This window comes from Tamandua tetradactyla, chromosome 13, assembly GCF_023851605.1.
Source record: "Tamandua tetradactyla isolate mTamTet1 chromosome 13, mTamTet1.pri, whole genome shotgun sequence".
Lineage (NCBI taxonomy): Eukaryota > Metazoa > Chordata > Mammalia > Pilosa > Myrmecophagidae > Tamandua > Tamandua tetradactyla.
The window spans coordinates 56,687,878-56,708,473 of record NC_135339.1 but is presented as its reverse complement, the minus strand read 5'-3'; the positions used below and the strand labels follow the sequence as shown (position 1 = coordinate 56,708,473).

The 20,596-nt window shown below is 44.1% G+C and overlaps 1 protein-coding gene across 49 annotated transcripts in view; it reads left to right on the top strand.

The window, feature by feature from the left end:
- Positions 1 to 6,469: 6,469 nt before the first annotated feature.
- The window catches only part of SORBS1 (sorbin and SH3 domain containing 1), a 229,872-nt gene continuing 215,745 nt past the window's right edge, over positions 6,470 to 20,596 (top strand). For 48 of the 49 annotated variants that reach the window (XM_077125511.1, XM_077125507.1, XM_077125531.1 and 45 more), the window contains exon 1: positions 6,470 to 6,575. The gene's annotated coding sequence lies outside the window, so the exon portion shown is untranslated. Of the gene's footprint in view, positions 6,576 to 6,851; positions 6,874 to 20,596 lie in introns of those variants that run through there. The other variant, XM_077125505.1, reaches the window with a different exon arrangement.

The following is a 20,596-nucleotide window of genomic DNA, read 5'->3' as shown; positions in this document are numbered from 1 at the left end:
CTACTTGGCTGGCTCGGTCCCCAACACTTAATGCACTGTTTGGGTGTTGGAAGCCCTACTTGAGTATTGTGGGTTTGTCTTGGGAAAGCACAGATTGAGTCTCATCCACCCAGCATTCTGTGTTGTGAATACCAACAACTGGAACCACATTGCTTAACCGCATGCAACCTTGTCCAAGGGTCATACTGAGTCTGAGCAAAGGGGCTGCCACTGTCCACTCAGGGTCCTTACTTTCCTCCTTGTTAGAGGCTTCACCCTGAATAACCGTTCTTCTAGGGAAGTATCAGCCTGGGCTATAAAAGCCACTGAGAACCTGTTTCTGGCATGCTTTCTGGTTCTGCTCCACTTCTAATTCACAGTCAAATGAGGAAGTCCTTGGTTCTTTCTGTGTATGAGAGGAGATAAATATCTCCATCCAGTTCTTCCTTGTACAAGATTCAGTTGCTCTCATTCCCTTGTCTATAGGATATGATTCTTTCAGATTATCTCTTTCTTACAGACAGAGCCTGATAAATAGGTTGGCCATGCAAGCACTGATTCGATTGTCAATTTAAAGAGGGCTCCAAACATCCCCAGGAATATGAGAATTTCCCAGACCTTCTCTCAAGGGAAACTATGGATGCTGTGCTAGTTTAAAAGAATGCATGTACCCTAGAAAAGCCATGTTTTAACCCTCATACCATTTTATAAAGGCAGCCATTTCTTCTAATACAGTATTCAGTACTGTATGTTTGAAACTTTAATCAGATCATCTCCTTGGAGATGTGACTCAATCAAGAGTGGTTGTTAAACTGGATTAGGTGGAGATGTGTATCCACCCATTCCAGCTTGGTCTTGATTAGTTTACTGGCATCCTATAAAAAAGGAGACATTTCTGAGAAAAGGAGAGGTTCTGAGAGAGCAGAATGACATAGTCACAAAAAGCAGAGAGTCCACCAGCCAGTGACCTTTGAAGGTGAAGAAGGAAAATGTTTTCCTGCGAGCTTCATGAAACAGGAAGCCAGGAGTGAAAGCTAGCAGATGATGCCATGTTTGCCATGTGCCTTTCCAGATGAGAGAGATACCATCACTGTGTTTGCCATGTGCCTTTTCACTTGACAGAGAAACCCTGAACTTCATCAGCCTTCTTAAATCAAGGTATCTTTCCCCGGATGCCTTAGCTTAGACATTTCTATAGACATGTTTTAATTGGAACATTTTCTCAGCCTTAGAACTGTAAACCTTACAGCTTATTAAATTCCCCTTTTTAAAAGCCAATGTGTTTCTGGCATATTGCATTCCGGCAGCTAGCAAACTAGAACAGATGCCTTGATGAATCTCTTGGTTCAGCCAGCTAGGAAGCAGGTAGTAAGATCCCTAAACAACATGGCAAAGTGGCTAGGGATGGTCACTAAGCTGCCTTCCAAAGAGGTGGGTAGAGATAACTGAAGGTTTAGGCTTTGCTATGTCGTGATAGGCAAGCAAATTTGGGGATGGGACAGAATTGCTGAGGTAATGGAGAAGGGTACTTCAGCCATCATCCGTTCTGTCCTTTCCCTCACAGTACTTGGCATTTGCTCTCAATAAATGCTGAAGAAATACTATTAGCCTTCTCAGGGCGCTCCTGTGACTCAGTTTGGTCCTGTGTAATAAGTTATCTTGGTGAACTCTTCCAATCACCTCTGACAAGCTTCCAACAGCTTCTAGAATGTCAATTATCCTTCTAATATCATTGTGGTTGATTTTTTAAACTTGTTAAGGTTACATTAATTTAGTGACGCTAGTTGCCCAGATTCTGAAGTTGCTGTGTTCTTCTCTCAGGCCATTTTTAAAATGATCTTTCTTCTTCTCTTTTGTGCTTTTTCACATTCTATCAATCTTTCCTTCCTTCCCCCTAACATCCTCTTTTCCCCACCTCTCCCCCTTTTTATTCCTTCTTTCTGGCTTCCTCCTCTTATCTCTCCAGCCTCAATCAGAATGATTCTCTCAGAGTTGTCAGCTATATCCATCAACCCTAAAAATGGTTTTCTCAAGTACACACTTCATTAACTAGAGTATTGTCTTCTAAAGTAAACACAGCATATTCTAACCAATAAAACCTCTGCCCTCCTCAGAAAAATCTTATCTCCCAAATTGCTTTTGGACCACTCCTTCTCCTTTCCCCGCTCCCAACCTCCCAACCCAGAGCAGGTCCCTCCATTGACACAGTGGAAGTAGATGGAAATGCATTCTGTACTTCTGCTTTCTCTCAAAGGTCCACCCAAACCAACATTTAAAGTGTCTTATTTTGACTATTTAATTGCATCAAAAAATCTCAAAGCCAAACCTAGCATACTTGGTCAAATTTAATACAGTATTTGAAGTTCTGTTATGTTCTATATGCATTTTCACACAAGTAACAACACAAAACAGTTTGGAGAAAGTTTCAGATTGATAAACAGAATTCTTGTGATCAAACTCTTGGTCATACTGATTCATTCTCAACCGTGTCCTGCTTTCCCAAGCACAGCAAGCCTCGCTGATCCTCTTGTTTTCTACCTGGTGCCACAGACTTCTCCTGGACAACCTCCACCCACCTCACCAAACTTCCCTAAAGTGTGTCAGCCAACATTGACCTCCAAGGAATTTGGAATTCCTGGATCTTCCATCCCATGATCTTCAAGTCAGTTCTGTGACCTCAGGCATGAAAGTGTAGATACACTTTTTTCTCAGTATCTAATCATAAGAAAGAAGAGAATTCATTCTCTAAGGAAGTTGTTCACTTTCCATTACTCACTTCACTACTCACTTGTTTACAAAAGAAATTTGGTACAAATAATCACCGGGATTTTTTTGTGATATGACAGCTAAATTCTTTGATTTATAATTTCCTTTTTCTCAATCAATTTTCTTCCTCCCGCCTGGCTTTCACCAGGCTGGTACCTCTGAAAATGAATATGGTCAATCTTTTAAGTAACCGGGTAAAAAAGTTATCCAAACTAACACATTTAAAGAAAGTTCATCACTACTAGGCTGGCCATGTTAGAAATGCTAAAGGAAGTTCTTCAGGTTGAAATGAAAAGAAACTAGACAATTGACCAGAGCCACATGAATAAATAAAGATCTCTAGGAAAGAAAATGACATGGGTAAGTATAAATACCAATACTATTTCCATTTTGGTTTGTAACCCCACTTTTTATTTCCAACAAGATCTAAAAGACAAATGCACAAAATGTAATGATACACCAGTGGTTTTAGACTCATAATATATAAACATGTAATTTGTGACAAGAACTACATAAATGTGGGGGGATGGAGGAACATACGAATATAATTTGCATATATCATTGAAGTGAAGTTGGAATCAAAGCAAATGATTGTTATACATGTAGGATGTTAAATTTAAGCTTTATGGTAACCACAAAGAAAGTATCAGAGAATATGCCAATTCATAGAGACAAAAAGTCAACCCCAGGTTACTGTGGTGGAGAGCAGGGGTAATGGGGAGTTTTGTAAAAGAGGGTAGGGTTTCTGTTTGGGGTGAAGGTATAGCTCTAGTAATGGATGGTGGTGAGGAAACTGCAACATTATGAACGTGATTAATTCCACTAACTGGTATGCTTGGGAGGGTTTGGGATAGGAATATTTAAGTTACATAATACGTGTCCACAATTTTAAAAAAAGAAAAGAGATAATGATAGTTCAATGCAATACTGATATCGGATGAGATTGAATAAGGGAGGAGAAAGGCTCAAAGGGATATTATTGGACCGTAAGAAAAAACTGAAATATAGAATGTAAGCTTGATATCAATGTTAAATATCTTGAACTTGATAACTATGTTTAATGTGATTGTGTAAGTGAACATTCTTTTTGTAGGAAATATACTTGGGACTATTATGCATTTGAGGAGTATGATACGTGCAACCTGTTCTCAAATGTTCAGAAAAATAGATGGATAGATAGATAGAATGATACAGCAAAGCTAGCAAATTATTAAAATATCTGTATGGGATTTGTATTATTTTTGCAACTCTCTTATAAATTTGAAATTATTTCAAAATAAAAAGTTTAAAAAATGAAAAAATGGTATGAGGCCATAATTTTGAATACTTCATGGAGAAGATATTTTGAGATGAGTCTTGAAGGATGGTAGGATTTTCTTTCTTTGGTTTTCTTCTTTCTAGTCCTTCCAGTCTTTTTCTATTTTCTCATAAACCCTAATGGTAATGTTATATTTTTCAGTGAGAAAAGCAACAGTCATGCTGACTGGAACCAGTAGAGGAGTTAAACGATTGGTGAATCATGGGAAGACACGTTCTCACCTAAGAGTCCTCAAGGCATTCTCCTAGGTATAGGAAGTTATGGTCTTCATGGGTAGAGTCTGCTTTTTCATTTTCAAATTATTTTGTTTTAGTTCCAGTGAACACTGATAGATGTTTATTGAAGAAAGAAACAAGAAAAAGATAGACAAGCAAAAATAATTACCCATAATCCTATAACAAATACTTCTAATGGGATTGCAGCATAAAACTAGTTTTTAATATACTTTTCCACTCGACAATATATCTTGAGCAGCTTCAAGTGCTAATAAGTGTCAATACACCTCTTCATTTTTCATGGCTTTATGGCATTCCATCACATTGTTAGGCTGTAATCTTTTTTTTTTTTTAAACCAATTTACTCAAATTGGACATTTGGATCATTTTCAACGTCTTGGCTTTTCTAGATTGTGTTGCCCTGAATTTGTAGAATAGACAATTTATGAGGTCTCTCTACTCTTTATTTTCCACCTATGTAAAATCAGGATAATACTCCAGGAGTTGTGTTATGTGAGTGACTTAATGCATGCAAAGCTCTTAGAACAAGTATGGTAGAACGTGCAGCAGGCTAGAGGTGCTCAATTAATATTAGCTGTTTTATTACTTTACAGACCTCGAGGGAACTCTGATGTCTGGGTTGTACAGCATGTTAATAGTAGAGGCTGGGAAGCCTTGACTCCTAGTCCAATGCTCTCCCCTAAGCAGCAGGATGAGGTATGGGTGGGAGGAGGCATGGTGTAGGGGCTCCCTAAATTGAGTAGTTCCCTAGTGGTTTCTTGTCTCCTCAATTACAGAGTAAGCTCCTATACAGCTAGGAGTCTACCAGTTTTTTTTTCTTTGCACAGCAAAGGACAGAGAGCAGATGCTCAGCAAAGACCTGCCACTATTACCTGATATCTAAGAAACTTAGATGTTGCAGATGTTTCCCATCAGCCTGTGCCAGCATTAAGTCTTAACCTAGCCACATACAGCCTGTGAATTGGACCATGCTCCGGTGGAAGATTCTTGCCGAGGGCAGCTGACAAAATCCACTGTGCTCAGCCCAAGGGTGATTGCCCTACCTTCTGGAATGTCCTAGGATATGGGTAGCTAGGCATGGAGGGAGCAAGTTCTGGGCCCACAAGTAGTTTCCTCTTTCTGAGTCCGTTTCCTTTTCTGTAATACTCAAGGGAAACTGGAGTAGGTCAGGGGTACACTGTAGCACAGTGGTTCACAGGAGCGCTGAACTCAATCCAGCATTCACAGTTTCCTCCCCTCCACTTGCACATTACTCTGTTTAATATTTTTCACTGTACTTTTCACACTGAAGATGATCTTATATATTCACTTGTTTATTTGTCTTCCGCACTTAAGCTGAAGCTTCACAAACATGCCTGTCCTATTATCTATAGTAACCCCAGGCTCCAGCACTGTCCCTTCTGTGGAGTACCCCTTTCAATAAAAGTGCATTGCATGAATGAAATCTCAGAGCCTGGATTCAAATCTTGATTGCACCGCTTGCTGTTATAACCTTGGGCAAGCCGCTTAAACTATTACACCTCAGTTTTCTCCCTTGAAAAAAATAGGGAGTAGGTTTCCTTTAAGGTTATGAAGACCGGATGAGAAAATAATTGGAAAGCGTTAGATAGACTGGCTGGTACAGACTACGATAATAATAACAGCAAATATTTATGTAGCGCTATGGCCAGGCATCGATCCAACTAAACGTTCAGCTTTATTAACTACAGTGATGTTCATTACATCCTCTGAAATAGGTCCTATTGTTTTCCCATTTTACAGAAAAACATATGGGGCACAGAGGTTAAATAATTTCTATGCACTCAAGACACGCTAGCTGTTGTTTTTAAGACTCCTTCCAAGCTCCCCCGCGGGCGACTCCTCTCAATGACCAGAAGGCGAGCCGGGCCAGCCTCCCGGCAGGCTCCGCCAAAACAGAAAGGGTTACCGGGTTCGCGCGCGCTGACTGCCGGCGATCCGCGGGCCCGCGCTTCTGACTCACAGAGCTGCGAGGCGGGCAGGCCGCGCGCCTCCTCGTCTCCCATTGGCGCACACGCCCCTTCCTGTCAAGGCCTGGCCCGTCACCTCCCCCTGGCACCGCCCGCTGCCCGGGCGCTGCCCGAGTGGACGGTTCCAGACGCATGCTAATGAGGGGGCGGCCGCCGCAGCCCATTGGCCGGCTGAGGAGGGGCTGTGAAGTCAGCGCCGAGTCCCAGAAAAACAGAGCGCGGCCAATTACAGCGTGGAGTGCGAGTGGGGCAGGACGCGCGCAGCCCGCCCGCCCGGCGACCCTCAAGGTAAGCCCGCGCCCGTCGCCCGGCCGACCGGCCGTGCTCGCCCGTTCAGCGGCGGCGGCGCCGGGGGCGTGCGCCTTCCCGGTCCCCGCGGGCGGCGCCTTTGTTCCGCGCTCGGAGAAGGCGTTTAAAGGGCCATCTGTTGGAGGGACTTGGGGGACCACCTTCCCCGGAGCATCCCCATCCCTTGGTCGAGGGAGCCGTGCCTTCCCTCGGCCGAACCCACCTTTCTGCCTGCTTGGTGGGTCCTGGGTCTTTCACGGAAAGTTCCCTGGGGTGCGGAGCGTCTGGGGGAGTCCAGGTTTGTTTTTTCTTTTGAGGGCTGGGGTGTACTTGCGATCATGGCCTCTGCTGGGAGAGAACATCCTCTTGCTTCAGGATGGCTGCAATATGGATGGGTGAAGGAGACCTCAGAGCCCGGGTGGGTTTACGTGGTAAAGTGAAACTACTGAGGAGGGGCTGTCTGCAGCAGCCGGAGGAAGAAGGAGGGCGCGAGCGGCAGGATGGAGGCATCTCGGGAGCATTCATTCATGAGCATCCCCCGGAGGATAGGGCGGCGGGAGGGGCTCTAGGACGGCCCGCTAGAATGAGCGGGTACGTGTGTGTGTCCGGGGACACCGTGCCAGCCCATCCCGCCCATGCTCCTTCATCCCCCGGAGTGGCTGACAGCATCTTGCTAGGCAGCTTGTCACCGAGATGGACGAGGAGCACCTCCTTTCTCCGAATTCCCCGGGCATCCCCGGCTCCCACCTCAGCTTTCCAACGTGGCTTCCTTGATAAGCAGTAGCGCCATTCAAGATAGGGAGGAAGAGAGGCTTGAAGTCATTATATTCCTTTCATGGGGGACCGTGCTGTCGATTCTGCATCTCCGTGTATCCGCTGTCGTAAGATGGCTTTGAAATTCACCGGTGCATGCTTTCTCCAGGCAGACGGAATTTATTACGCTATTACATTGCTACATAAAAGCAGAAGGGATCCCGCTGAGCGTGGCTCGTTTCATCCAGACCCTGGGTTTTCCCAGCATGTTCTGGCGGAGCGTTTGGATTTTTGTCTAAAACGCTGAGCACTGAGATGCTCCTCTTGTTACAGGGTCGACCTACTAAAATGGCCTGAATTGATTTCGCTGTCTAATAGGGAGGGAGGTGCATTTAGAGACATCCTGGAATCTATCTGGCATGTCAGGCCCTGAATTCCACTCCCCTCCTTTTGCGCCCTTTTTTCCCTCTGCTAATTGAAGGCCAAGGATGGTTTGTCGGTCTCCACATCCTCCTTGGTTTTTAAGCCCCTCCACTTAGATCCTATTCTGTGGTTTTGATTGGAAAGGGAGCTTGGTGGTGACTGAAAAGAGGGGGGTAGATTAAAAGTGAACTGGGCAGCAGGGTGGGACAACATCATCAGTGACAGAAAACCATATGCTAGATATTTGGGGACTCCAGTCCTTCAGCTCTGAGACTTAAGTGGGAGGAGGCTGTCTATGGAGTGAGATGTGTGTGTGTTTGTGTGTGTGTGTGCATGCGCGGGTGTGTGTTGTGGCTCTGAGAAGGGAGGGGTAGAGGAGAAGGATGCTGCCAGCAGTTTTCTGCCCCACCCTCTTGATGCTGCCTTAAATAGCTCCATGCCAGCCAAGTTCTGATGTCGCCCTCTTGGCCTGAGGGGAAAGGCAAGGAAGGGCTGGTCTGTTGGCTCCTCTGCTTTGGACACTGTTGAAGCAGATGGTTAGAAAAGGGTTAGTTTTCCATGGGTTGTGGAGAGCACATTTCTCAGCTGGAGAGCCCAGAGGTGAACTGGTAGCTTCCCAGTGGGGAATTAGTAACTGAAAAGAAATACTTTCTACCTCGCAGAGTGAAGAGATGGGAGGGTACTGTCATTGAACCTACAACACCACCCCCTGTTGGCCCTTTTCTCCTCTTTCATTTTATTGTACTTGGGAGTTTCTGTGAGCTTTTCTGAAGGAATTGGGAATGTTGGAGGCTGAGGTAGGGGTTTGTAGGAAAGGATGAGCAAATGTTTCTTACTGGCAGAACAAAGATCTGTTCCACTCTTCTATCTCTTAACCCCTGTCCAAAATAGAGTTCAATACAGATGGCACAATCTGGGATTTTCTTTGCAGAAAATGAATGGGCAGGGTCCAGGAAAGAGAGCTTGTAATGTACAGAATTGGTGATATCTCATTATCCAGACATAGCTCTGGATCCTTCCCTGGGACATGGAAACAGGTTTGCAGTAGAGGGCACTCACTAGTAATTTAAAATTTAAGATGCTTCTATGAAAAGGAAACGAATGGTCTCAAAAAGCCCTGGTGGAGGAGCTCTGGACCAGAGGCATGATAGCTGGTTCTGGCCGTCAGTGTTCTCTTTGGCTTTGAGCTAGTGGTTTCCGCTCTGTAGACCTCAGTGTCCTTGTTGGTTAATTAGGAGGGTTGGGAGCAGATGGTCTCCAGGGTTCCTGAGAGCTTTATCATTCCTAGAGTCACAGGTACAGTTTGTGAGGGCATTTTAAATTCTTTTCTGTTTGCTAAATTGATGTTCAATTCACAGTATTGACCAATGGCATGGGAAAGTCTCTTGATGGATTCAGATTCACTTTTTCCTTGATCAGTGTGATTTGTGAAGTTTTACTGTATGTAAAAATTTCAGAGCTAGAATAGCCAGGAGTCAGAGATGCAGACTCTCAGAATGGGCAGTTGGCCAAGGAGATAAGGGTGGGATGACAGAACCCCGAGGAAAGGAAGTTTCTGTATATTCACTCTCTCTTCCTGTGTATGTTTAACTCATTGTTTTATTTATGGTTAGACAGGTGAATGTTTAGATATTTAGAACATTTGTAAGAGACCTCTGTGTTTGACAAGTGGGTCCCTCCCCTCACCCCAACTAAGGAATTGGATGGTTTGGGAGGCTTGGAGCTTTGCTCAGTGTCACAGATAGCAAGAGGCAGAGCTGGGCAAGATCTCTGGTCAATTTATTCCAGGTTCTGTGACCTAGAAATATCTCAAGCCCCCTCCTCCTCCAAGAGATATGATTCTAAGATGGTCTAGGGAAAAGTGAGGAGGAAATAGGAGCAGAAGAAGGGAGAGGTTGGAGAAATAGAGAAAGTAAGAGGTTGGGGACAGTTCAGGTGAGGAGGGAGAAATGTTTGAGGCTGACTGGGGGAGGCACTATGAAATGTGAAATAGCAGAGTCTTTCTTCAGTCCTTGTAAGGAGAGGCTTGGCTTACACAAGAGCTTGTTGGGGGTGGAGATGAGGGTAGGGACTGAGGATCTAGTCTGGGACAGAGACTAACTTGGAGTCTCCTTGGGATCTCTCTACCTCCAGTGTGGAGGGAGCTGCTTAGTTTCAGGGCCAGATGAGGCCTTTAGATCCACTGGGGCATGCAGGACTTGAATGTGTGGGGGTCCGGTGTGCTGGTAATGATGTTGGAGAATGCTGAGGTGGGACCCAGTTCTGCTGAAGCCCCAGGTTTTTTTAAATGCAAAATTAAAAAAAAGAAAAAAAAAATCCCATGCAATTTCTCATTGACTCAGGCAGCATTTTCTTTGATTTTCCTAGGTGCTAGGTATGTTTTATGAGATAGTGTTTCATTTACACCCTTTTCAAAGGAGATGCTTGGAGATGACTGTACTCTAATGAACTGCCACTCATTTGGGGGGACCTTCTAGTCTGTGACCTGAGTTAAGCCTCAGGATGTTTCAATGAGCAGACACAGAGCTGTGAACAGTGCTTAGGCAGATTATTAACCATTCGAAGGTAAGGATAAAAGGTGTTAATACTTTGAAGTCTGTAGCCCAAGCCCAACCACAGGCCATGAACAGTGTAATTTACTTTGGTTACTATTTCAGATGTTAGGAAGCATCCTTGAGAACTCTTGAGTTTCTTCCTCTTTTGGGGTATTGTTAGGCATGTGTGTTTCTCCCTGCATCTGGCTATTTCCCACACTTCTTTACCTACATTTCCCTTCGCTATACATTTCTTTTTCTCTCTTCCTGTTGTATCTTTCTCCTTGCCCTCCTCCCTCCATCCTTTTTTTTTCTTTTACTGTCAATACTATGGCTTTGTAGTGTAATTTAACATATTTATTGTGTTATTAAAGTTTCATGATCTCTGTTCTTAATTCAAAATCAGTTGAGCACAGTCTTTTCAAATGTGTACGTATGTGTTTAACACCCAGAACAAACAAAAGGCGAACAATCCAAACCCAGTTAAATTGCTTTTTACTTCAGTGTGGACTTCCACTGTTTTTTTTTCCCTCTCTCCTTCTTCTGGGGTCTGTAGTGGCTCTTTAAAGGGTGGGAAGGGAGGTGGGGTGGGTGAGGGGAGGCTTCTCAACCCTCTGTCATATGGTTATTATTGTTTTTACAACAAAACGCCTACAACAATAGAAGCAGTTTCCACCCATATATTGTTGACCACAAAGGACACCCTCCCCCTGGAGATGTGCCCAATTTCTTGACTTCCTTTCGGGGAAAGAGGGGAAAGAGTGTTCGTTCTTTATTCTTTACAGAGGCCTGTGTGTAAGGGGTTGGGGGTGCCGACGATGGAGGTGGGACAGCTGTCAGTGATTCTGCAAGTGTGTCAAGTTGGGAAGGAAGCCAGGCTTCTGGCCAAGGGTGGGAAGAACTCAGTGAGTTGGTTTTTCTTGTTTCCCCAGGCTGAGTTAGCCCAACTGGCAGTAGCAGGACCCAGATCCATTTGGAAAATGATGAGATACTCGTCAATTTTTGGATTAGTGTTGGGTGGGACCTCAGAGGTATCTTGAAGAAGGAAGATGAGCATACACTGACAGGTTGCTGGTGTGAAGTCCCAGACGCTTTGAAGGATGCCTGCTGTGCCATTTTATCATTTTTTTTCCTGACTAATTGCAGAGAAGATTTGAATTTTGATGCCCAGAGGCCAGCAGGTATTTTAGTGCCCTAAGCTGGCCTTGCAAATAAGAAGTGCCCTTGAGGTCTGTGGTTTTTATGTTAAAAATTCATGTGAATTTTGTATGCTGCTCTATAATGTGTGCTGGTTTTAGTATAAGAGTATTTAAAATATGTACTGTTGAATACCATTGATGGTCCAAGAAAATACGTTTATCTTGGGCCTTCACTTGCCGTGGCCTACTGTAGATATATGTTCAGCAGGTCCCATACCCCAGTTAGAGAAGCCAGGGCAGGCATCAAACTGGCTGTTGAGAACTGCCTTCCAGTCTTTCCCTCTCTGTCACAGTCACCATATGTTCCTTTCAGAACTCTTCCATGTCCTCTAAGGTCCAGGTTCTCTCCATCACCTGCCACCACTGGGCTTGCTGCCTGCTGTTCCCTCGCCAGAAGGCCTTTTTCTACTTTACCTGGCTTGACTTCTTTCCGACTTAGCTTACATCTGAAAGAGCTGTTTTTCTTCTGTGTTCCCAGAATAACTGTTTTCACCTTCCCACCTCTCTTATTCCTGGTTCCCTTGCCTGTTTCCCCAGCCAGGCTGTGAGATCTGGAAAGAGAGGGTTTTCAAGAGTTTCTCTTGATGTTACTGTCCTATCTGTAAATTGCCTGTTAACGATGCCGTTTCTTGGTTGTTCAATTTCTTAGATACGTAGTAAGAAGTAAGTAATACAATCTTACTATGTATTAGAAGATTCCTCCCTCCCTCCACCCACATTTTTCCATCCTCCCGGTATGGTTACATCACAAGTTTTGGTTACATTGATATTTGATGTTTACATTATTTTGACTGCATAAATAGCATTTATGCCAGAGCCATAGAGTGTACTATAATGATATTTCTTTTCTTGTACACCTTTTTTGAGTTAATAATTGCCTCCTTTTTTCTACTTACGAAATTTTCATTGTGCTTATTACAATTACCAAAGCCTCTGACAGCATTTAAAAACATCTTTTAATTTTGCAATTTGTTTTCCATTGGTGACTTCCCTCCTAGAGGCCCCCATCACTGTGCCTTATTGTGGGTCCATTGACCTCTAGACCTAGGTCATGACTGCCATTCTGGGAATTCCCTCATTTGTCCTGGGTTGGAGCCTCTGTTTCCTCTTTCTTGATTTACATCTCCAGGAGTTCCTCAGAGAGGGTCTGTGGCAATTGTTCTTGTCTTCTTTGACTTACTCCTTTAGGAGAGGAAGTTTGTTTAAGTTGATCACTTCAGATTTGCATGTCTACAAATGTTTTTAGTCTATATTTGATTGGTGATTTGACCGGATCAGCATTTTAGGTGGAAAGTCATTTGCCTTTGAATTTTGAAGGCATTACTCTCTTCTAGGTTCCAGTATTGATGTTAAGAATTCACATGCCATTCTGATTCTTGATTGTTTATAGGTAACTTGCTTTTTTTCTCTCTGAAAGTTTTCAAGATGTCCTCTCTTTCCCTGTATTTGAAATTTCCTTGCTTTTTTACTTATTGTTCCGAGTCCTTGATAGGCCATTTTGATCTGAAGACTCACATCCTTCAGTTCTGAGAAATTTTGTTTTCTTTTTCTTTTCTCCATTTTCTATGTTTTGTTTTTTGAACCCTATTAAGTATCTATTAATAGGTGGAATTGAAATTCCCTCCTGGATTGAGTTCATAGTTTAAAAAATATTGTTTCCGTTCTATTATATTTTTTGAGAGATGTCCTCAGCTTTATCTTTAATCTTTTTACATTCTTTTTCTGCTTTCATATTTTTACATGCAACATGCTTATATGTTTTACTTTTAAGAGATCCTTAGTTCTCCAAATGCTTGCACTTTAGCAGAGCAGACAAGAGCAGAAATCTAAACGGGATACTGCATATCAGTCTTCCAGAGTTCCGTCAACGTACCTGTCTGCTGTTGTCTCCTTTCTACTACTGTCCTTTTAATGGGATTCTAGAAAAAAGCAGAGATAAATGTGTGTGCAGTCTTCTGATATGACCACAAGTTTGTTTCATCTCTTTATCCAAGCCCTAAAAGTAGTGCCTGATATATAGTATATTCCCAAGATAACAAGAAATGTTTGTTAATGGCAGAATGAATGCTTCCAAGATGATATGAAAGTCTGCAGATTTCAGTAGAATCCCCAAACACCCACTTTTACAAAAAATAAATCCATTGCTTATTCTGAGTCATAAGAGGCAACAGATCCTGCCCATGTACCATGCAGCATAGGATAAGAAGCACCATGAGACAGCACTGTACTCCATTTGACTGGTGAGTAGCAAGCCCCATTGCTAACTACCTAAGGCACCTTGAAAAGTCATTTAACCTATTTGGGCCTTGATTTCTTTAGCCTTAAAATGAAGTTTGTCAAGGTTTGATTCATTTCAGTGCCCTGAGCACATGTTATATGCAAGGCAAGTGCTAGGTAAGCATCATTCTAGCTATCTCTACTAAGGCAGACAGTTCATTCATACACTGGCATTGTTTCAGTATCTTGTTCATATGTTCTCTTATGGCATGTAACAGACTGAACGGATTGTGTTTAGTTTATATGACTTTTTCTTGAGCTTAGTTCCATGCCTTGCACACATTAAGTACTTATAAGTTTAATCTCATGGATTCCTTGAGAGTTACGACTATGTCATAGTCATCTTTGCATTCCCTTTGTCTACTAGAGTCCTGACACATAGGAGGTATATAATAAATTTTGGCTTTTTCCGTTTAGAAGTACATCACGGGGATATGAAAATGTGAAGTGCTCTGCCAGAATCCCCAGACCCTGGTTGGGGAACAAGGAGCCCAGCTTATTGGGGGGTCCAGCTGGTCTCTTGCACCTCTCTGGCTCATCTATGGAGTTCGGGGGCAGTGGGGTTTGAACGCTTTGGTATTAAAGCGAGTGGAGATAGAAATTCTGGACCACAACCCTGATAGTAGAGGATTTTCACCCAAACAGAACACAGCTGCTTATTTGTTCAAGAGGGCTCATGTGGTTACCAGTTAAGCTCAGATTCATCTTCACTATGAAAATGAATTGCTAATATAATCCTGCATTTACAGTGTTTAACAAATTTTAAGTACTTTTTCATAATTTATTTTGTTTTTCCCAAACCTATGATTTTATGTGCCAGGACTAGTAAGTAGAAATTTCAGGGAGATGATTTAGGCAGGTGGAAGAAAGAACTTTAATTATGAGAGCTGTTCCCTAACATACTGCATTGGGAGGCCCTGAGCTCCTTGACAAGCCAAGGCTGGTTGACCATTAGGAGGGAACCTGAAAAATCAATGCCTATATGGGAGGTGCAGTAGTATTAGAATACCCCAAAAGTTCTTTGCTTTTAATTTTTCTACCAACTATAGACCAGAGTCTATGCTGGGCTTTGGGAATGTAGAAGTAAATAAGAGATAAATGGCACCTGCTGTCCTGGAGCTTGTAAACTAGATATGTGTTGACCCCTAGGGTAGCCAGTAGCCATGTGTGCCTATTTAAATTTAAATTTAATTTTAAAGTTAAAATTAAATACAATTAAAAGTTCAGTTTATCAGTCACACTAGTCACATTTCAGATGCTCAACAGTCATGTGTGACTAGTGGCTGCCATATTGATAGCCCAGATGTAGAACATTTATGTTATCTCAGGAAGTTAGCCAGCACTGGGCTAGAGAACTAAAATGCTATGTTTCTAGGCTGGGTGGCTCTGATTAGTCTTTTTTCGTAGTTGTGGCAACTGAGCCATAGAAAAGCCCTTTGCTAAAGCTCAAATGACTGGTTGGGATCAAGCTGGAACCAGATCATTACCAGTAATGTAAATCTTTTAGAACTGTGCCTGACACATAGTAAGCGCTCGGTAAATGTTGAACACTGTTATTGAAAACGAGAAGGGGACAGGAGTTAGAGCCAAGGAGACATTTTCAAACAGGAGACTGTGGAGTGGAAAAAGAATGTTGGCAGGCGAGGCTGTTTGTAGAGGTGACTGACCACCTGGAAAGGGACACATAACTGAATTTTTACTAAGCCAGGGCTGCTTCAGTCATGTGAGCTGCCATAAAAGTGCCAGCACATTTATAAATTCCTCTGAGTCCCAATACAGGTCGCTGGTACGCTGAACAAGGATCTCTTTGATGTCTCCTTCCTGCTGGTCTACTTCTACTCCAGGCTGGTCCCCACAGTCCTTTGTCTTGTCCCCAAACATTCCCTTTCATGGGAAGATTGGGGGCTCTGGGAGTTTCCTTCAGCCCACAATGGGGAAGAGGACCCCTCATTACATCTCCGTTTGGGGGTCTGGCCCTTTCATGGGAAGATTGGGGGCTCTGGGAGTTTTCTTCAGCCCACACTGGGGAAGAGGACCCCTCATTACATCTCCGTCTTGGGGGTGTGGGGTCACAGACACTTACCACCACCCCTATGGAGCAGGAGAGTGCAGAAGAGAGGAGAAACAGAAGCCCGGCTAATTTAGCAGTTGGATCCTAGTCTTTTCTTTGGGGTTTCTGTTTGCTGGTGGTTTGCATTCCCACTGCTGCTCAGTCTTGCAAACAGGTACATCAAATATGTTCTGGAGATGCTCCATTTTGCTGAATTAGGAGAATGAGAACTCTAATGTTTGTCCCAGGAACGGGAGGCAGCCCCATTTGATAGGGGAATCCCTACTTGTGCATGGAACTTTATAAAATGCCTTAATAGCCATGGACTCATTTCATTCATTATACAAATATTGGTGAGTGAAGTAAACATGCGCTGGGGCCTCCTGGAGTTTATTTGCTTGTTAACATCTGAGAAGGCAAGACTCTTGTCATCTCCCACAGGCATTCAACAGTTTGTTTCGTATTATGAAGTAGGAGTGTTTAATGTGACAAAGTGGGGGGTGGTGTGGGGGGGGGAGGGACCACGGCATAACCCACATGAGGCACACAGAACAGGTAGTGGACTGAGGCCAGCAGTGTACCTTAGGTCAGGTGGCTAGCAGTGCTGGACCCAGGACTGATCTTGTTCCTGCCCACCTTGACTCTCCACTTGGCATAAAAATACCAGTTCAAATACTGGTGATCAGGGATATTGAGCACTTGTAGCATGACTTATAAACTGGCTTTGCCAATCTCATCTCCCTTTTTGGGCCTTGACTTTCCATCATCATGGGTAGTGTTCTAGCTCAGAGAAGCAGTACCAGGAACGGGCACTCAGTAGATCCCGGAATTGCCCTTTTGCCTGCATGTCAGAAAACTCATTACTCATTTATATAATGCCTTATGCATTGATTATTAACATCAGCCTATGAGCCAGCCTTTGAGCTTGGCTTCCCAGTATGAAAGGTCACTATGACATCCCTCTGAAATCCAAACAGTTTCTCTTATTGCTGGGAATCTGTGAAACTTGGTGGCTATGCATTTGAGCAGTTTCTTTGTTTGACATGTAAATAGATCATTCATTTGTAGGTTGCTCTTCTCTGCTTAGAGTATTCTTACTTAGGGCAGATCCAGTGTTGGGTGATTGTTTCCTGTGAGCATCAGATGATGGCCAGGGGTTGTAGGTACCTGCTTATAACATACAGAAAGTGGCAGGGGTGGGGTGTGTGTGAGGAGCTGGGTGGGAATGGAAACATTTTCCTGTAAGTAGATTTTAGAGGAGTCTTCCCAAGGCTGCTGTTACATTTGCACTGCTGACTGCTCTGTGTTTGAGCCTTTCTGTGTAGGTAATGCACATAGGAGGCTGGTGATAGGAGACTGGGGAGGATCTTGAAGCCAGGGGTGAAGTAAGAACAGCCGGAACTAGAGCTGGGACATCTGAGTCGCTGCCCCAGTGCCCTGGGCAGTGGGCTTGAGAGCTGGCCAGAGATTTGAGTGGAGAGGCCAAAGTGAATATAGGGACTGGGCTGTTTTAACCAGGGCAAAGTGAAAAAAGGCTCTGGAGAAAGCAAAATCCCAGTAGGGACAGAAATTAGAGTAGCCAGAGAAAGCTGGGACGTGGGAGAGCCGAGGGCCTCAGCCGAAATTGGTGGTTGGTGATTGCTGAAAATCAAGTTGCCAGGCCCGTGAGTCCGGGCCTAGGCATTCTCAGGCCTTTTAGGATGATTTCGTGTTTGCTTTGTGGAACCATTTTGGACGTGGGATGTTAGTGAGCCAGCACTAGCAGGTGTGAGGGGGCAAGGCCCCCAGGAACTGGGAAACGTTAGTCATGCCTGAGTACTGATAGAAGATACGGTGCCTCTTCAAGACAGCTGCTCCAGGAGGAGGCCCTGCAGCCCGCCAGCCTGCATTACTGTTTATGTTCTTGGTTTTATCTTTAATTATTAAAGTCATGGCCCTTTAAACACTCATCGGAAGCGTCGTTGTGAATAATTTTCCCTTCCTGGTGTCAGAGGAGCTCCAGCAAAGAAGAGGTTTTGAGGCCTATGGTTCTGGATTCCCCAGGGGACCCCTTGAAATAATGCACGCCTGGGGCACCCAGGAGAGCCATAGGAGGCCCTTGACAGCAAGGCGAGGACCTCTGGGCGCTGTCTTGTAGATTGGTATTTATTTTGCACGAGTCCTTAATTCAAGGAGTATAGGGCGTTCCTTTCCATGGTAGTAAGGAAGAAACAGTGCTGTTAGAATATGTAAAATATTTAACACACTCTTTAAAAAATTAAACTGCCCAGGAGCTTTCGGTTAGTGGTGCCATGGCAACATCTGTGGCCTTCGGGAGTGTCTTCCTGGGGCTCTTGGGCACCTCAAAAGTTGGGGGCACACCTGCTTCTGGGAGGCCAGCTGAGATGCAGAGAGCCCACGTACTCTCTGTGGCTCAGAGCTGCACAGTAGCCAGGCTCAGTGGCCCTTTCAGAAATCAGGGGTGGCATGTTTTGACAAGTCGAGAGGAGTAAAGGAGAGGAGAGCTCACCATCCTTTTTGGGCTTGTTCATTGCTTTCTTGATCTTGGGTCCTTCCTGGAATTTATCATTCTCTGTTCAGCCTCAGGACTTTTGCATTTGCTCTTTCCTTAGCCTGGAGTGCTTTTCCTCCCTTCACCTACCTAGTTAGCTCCACTTAACCTTCAGATTTTACTTGAAGCATCATATTCTTGCGGAAGCCTTCTCTGATTCTCCTGACCAGGTGAACCCACCCCTGTTTGAAGCTCTCATGGCACCAGGTACCTCTCTTTCATGGCATTTGTCTTGGCTGCTTTGTTAAACTTGTTTGGAAAATCATTTGTTCATCTCCCAGCTCCACCGGTCTGTAGGATCCATGATGACAGGCACTAGGGAAAAGAATCCATGTTTTCTTTTCCCCTTTATATCTCCAGTGTCTGGCACAGGCCGGCACAGAAGAGGTACTTAATATCTGCTGAGAAAATTAACTCGTTTAATAAGTTTTGGGTTCTGAACCAGATTCTGGGAATACAGAGAGAATAGAACCTCTCCTGTCCTTGGGAGCTCCTAGCCCAGAGCAGTAGGTGAGCACTCAAGGTATCTGTGGGGCTCAGGAAGAAGATTTTATCTATTGAAGTTCTTTCTATTCTTTGTAGCTTTCCTACTTATAGTAATACAGATTTTATGATGAACCTATAAATAAATATGCTCAAAGCTATTTACTATTAGGCAGGTATGACAATGAAAGTTTGGTGTCCACTGCTCTGAAGGGGGAGGTAGGCCAATGATTGTTTTTTTGTGCCAAAGAGTGATAAGCACTATGTTAGTGATAAGTGGAGGGTGCAGTGAGAGCACACAAGAGGGGAGCTGGACTGGGCCGTGAAGGGAGGGGCCAGGCAGGGGGCATTCCAGGTAGACACAGTGGGACCAGCATGTGCAAAGGCAGAGAGGCACGAGAGGGCTTAGTACATGGGGGAAAGGGCAGAAACTTTATTAAGACTGGAGCATAAGGGGGAAGGAGGGCCTGTTAGGTGCCCTCTACCATGTGTATTGAGAATCAGGAATACCAAGCGAGATGAGACAGCCCTAGCCTGTAGAAAGGACCCAGTCTAATAGGGAAGAGGAGACTTGAAAAAAGTGTTTTAGGAGTGAGATTACAGAGAATACCTGGAATATAGAAAAGAGTGAATATTTTGGTAAGGAGGGATCATGTGTGGCTCAGCCTTAAATATCGAACATGTGCAAGATCACACTGCCTTTCTCTTCATGGAAAAGGGGAAGGGGCACGACATTGACTCCAAGGTCCTTTCAAAGCCCATCTCAGGTTTAGGCTTCCCTGTGAAGTTCTCCATGGTTGTTTCTTACCCAGTGGGATTTCTGTCTTAATGTAATTTAGATCCTCCCTGGGCTATATTTTCTGGGTGACAGAATTGGATGTGAAAAAGGAAATGGTATATGGTATAGATAAGTAGGCATAACTGGTGTGTTTGGTTGCTTATGTAATTAGTCATCCACACATCTTTCTTTTCTTTTATTGGTTCTAAGTCTCAAGGTTTGAAGTAATTGTGTAATTAGAGTCCACAAAGAATGTGGCCAGGTAAGGTGTAATTAAAGAGGAGAGCCTAATTTTGGAAGAATGATAAGAGGTCATTTGACTCAGTCTGGGCCCAAATCCAATCTTGGAAGAACAGTAAGAGGTCGTTTGGATGTACGGAGCTTGAGGCCACCCAGGAACCCAGACTGGCCTGAGAACTGGACAGATTCTGTTCAGTTCACTGTGAAAGCCATTCAGTGAGCCTCTTCTTGGGACAATACAGGGTATTTGTAGGAGGCCTAGTCATGAGGAAGAAAAAGTCCTGGGTCTTATAGGGCATAGTGGGGACATGAGCTTGAGAACAACTAGGATGATTCAAGAGTTCCATTAAGTGTGATTCGAGTCAGAATGATATTAGTGGTCTGGTAGTTATTGGCAAAGCAGATCCTAAGGGGAATCTGGGGGTGGGAGGGTGGGGATGGGTTGGGGTAGGATTCCCAGAGCAGGTGGCCCTTAAACTGTGCCTTGAAAGGTGAGGAGGGTTTTAAGGGGAAGGAAAAGAACTTTCTGGGCACATCAAAGGAACTCAGCTAATGTTGGTGGAATGAGTGCTAGGCTTAGGTTGGAAGTTGAAAGTGTCATGGCCAAATTGGTGTGTGGTTATTTGCTGTTTGGTGAGGAAGGTCAGGCTCTGACAGCTCAAGTCACTCAATGACTGTATGAGGCTGGGAGGGCATTAGGCTTAGGTGACTGTGTGCAGAGGAGTCAGAGATC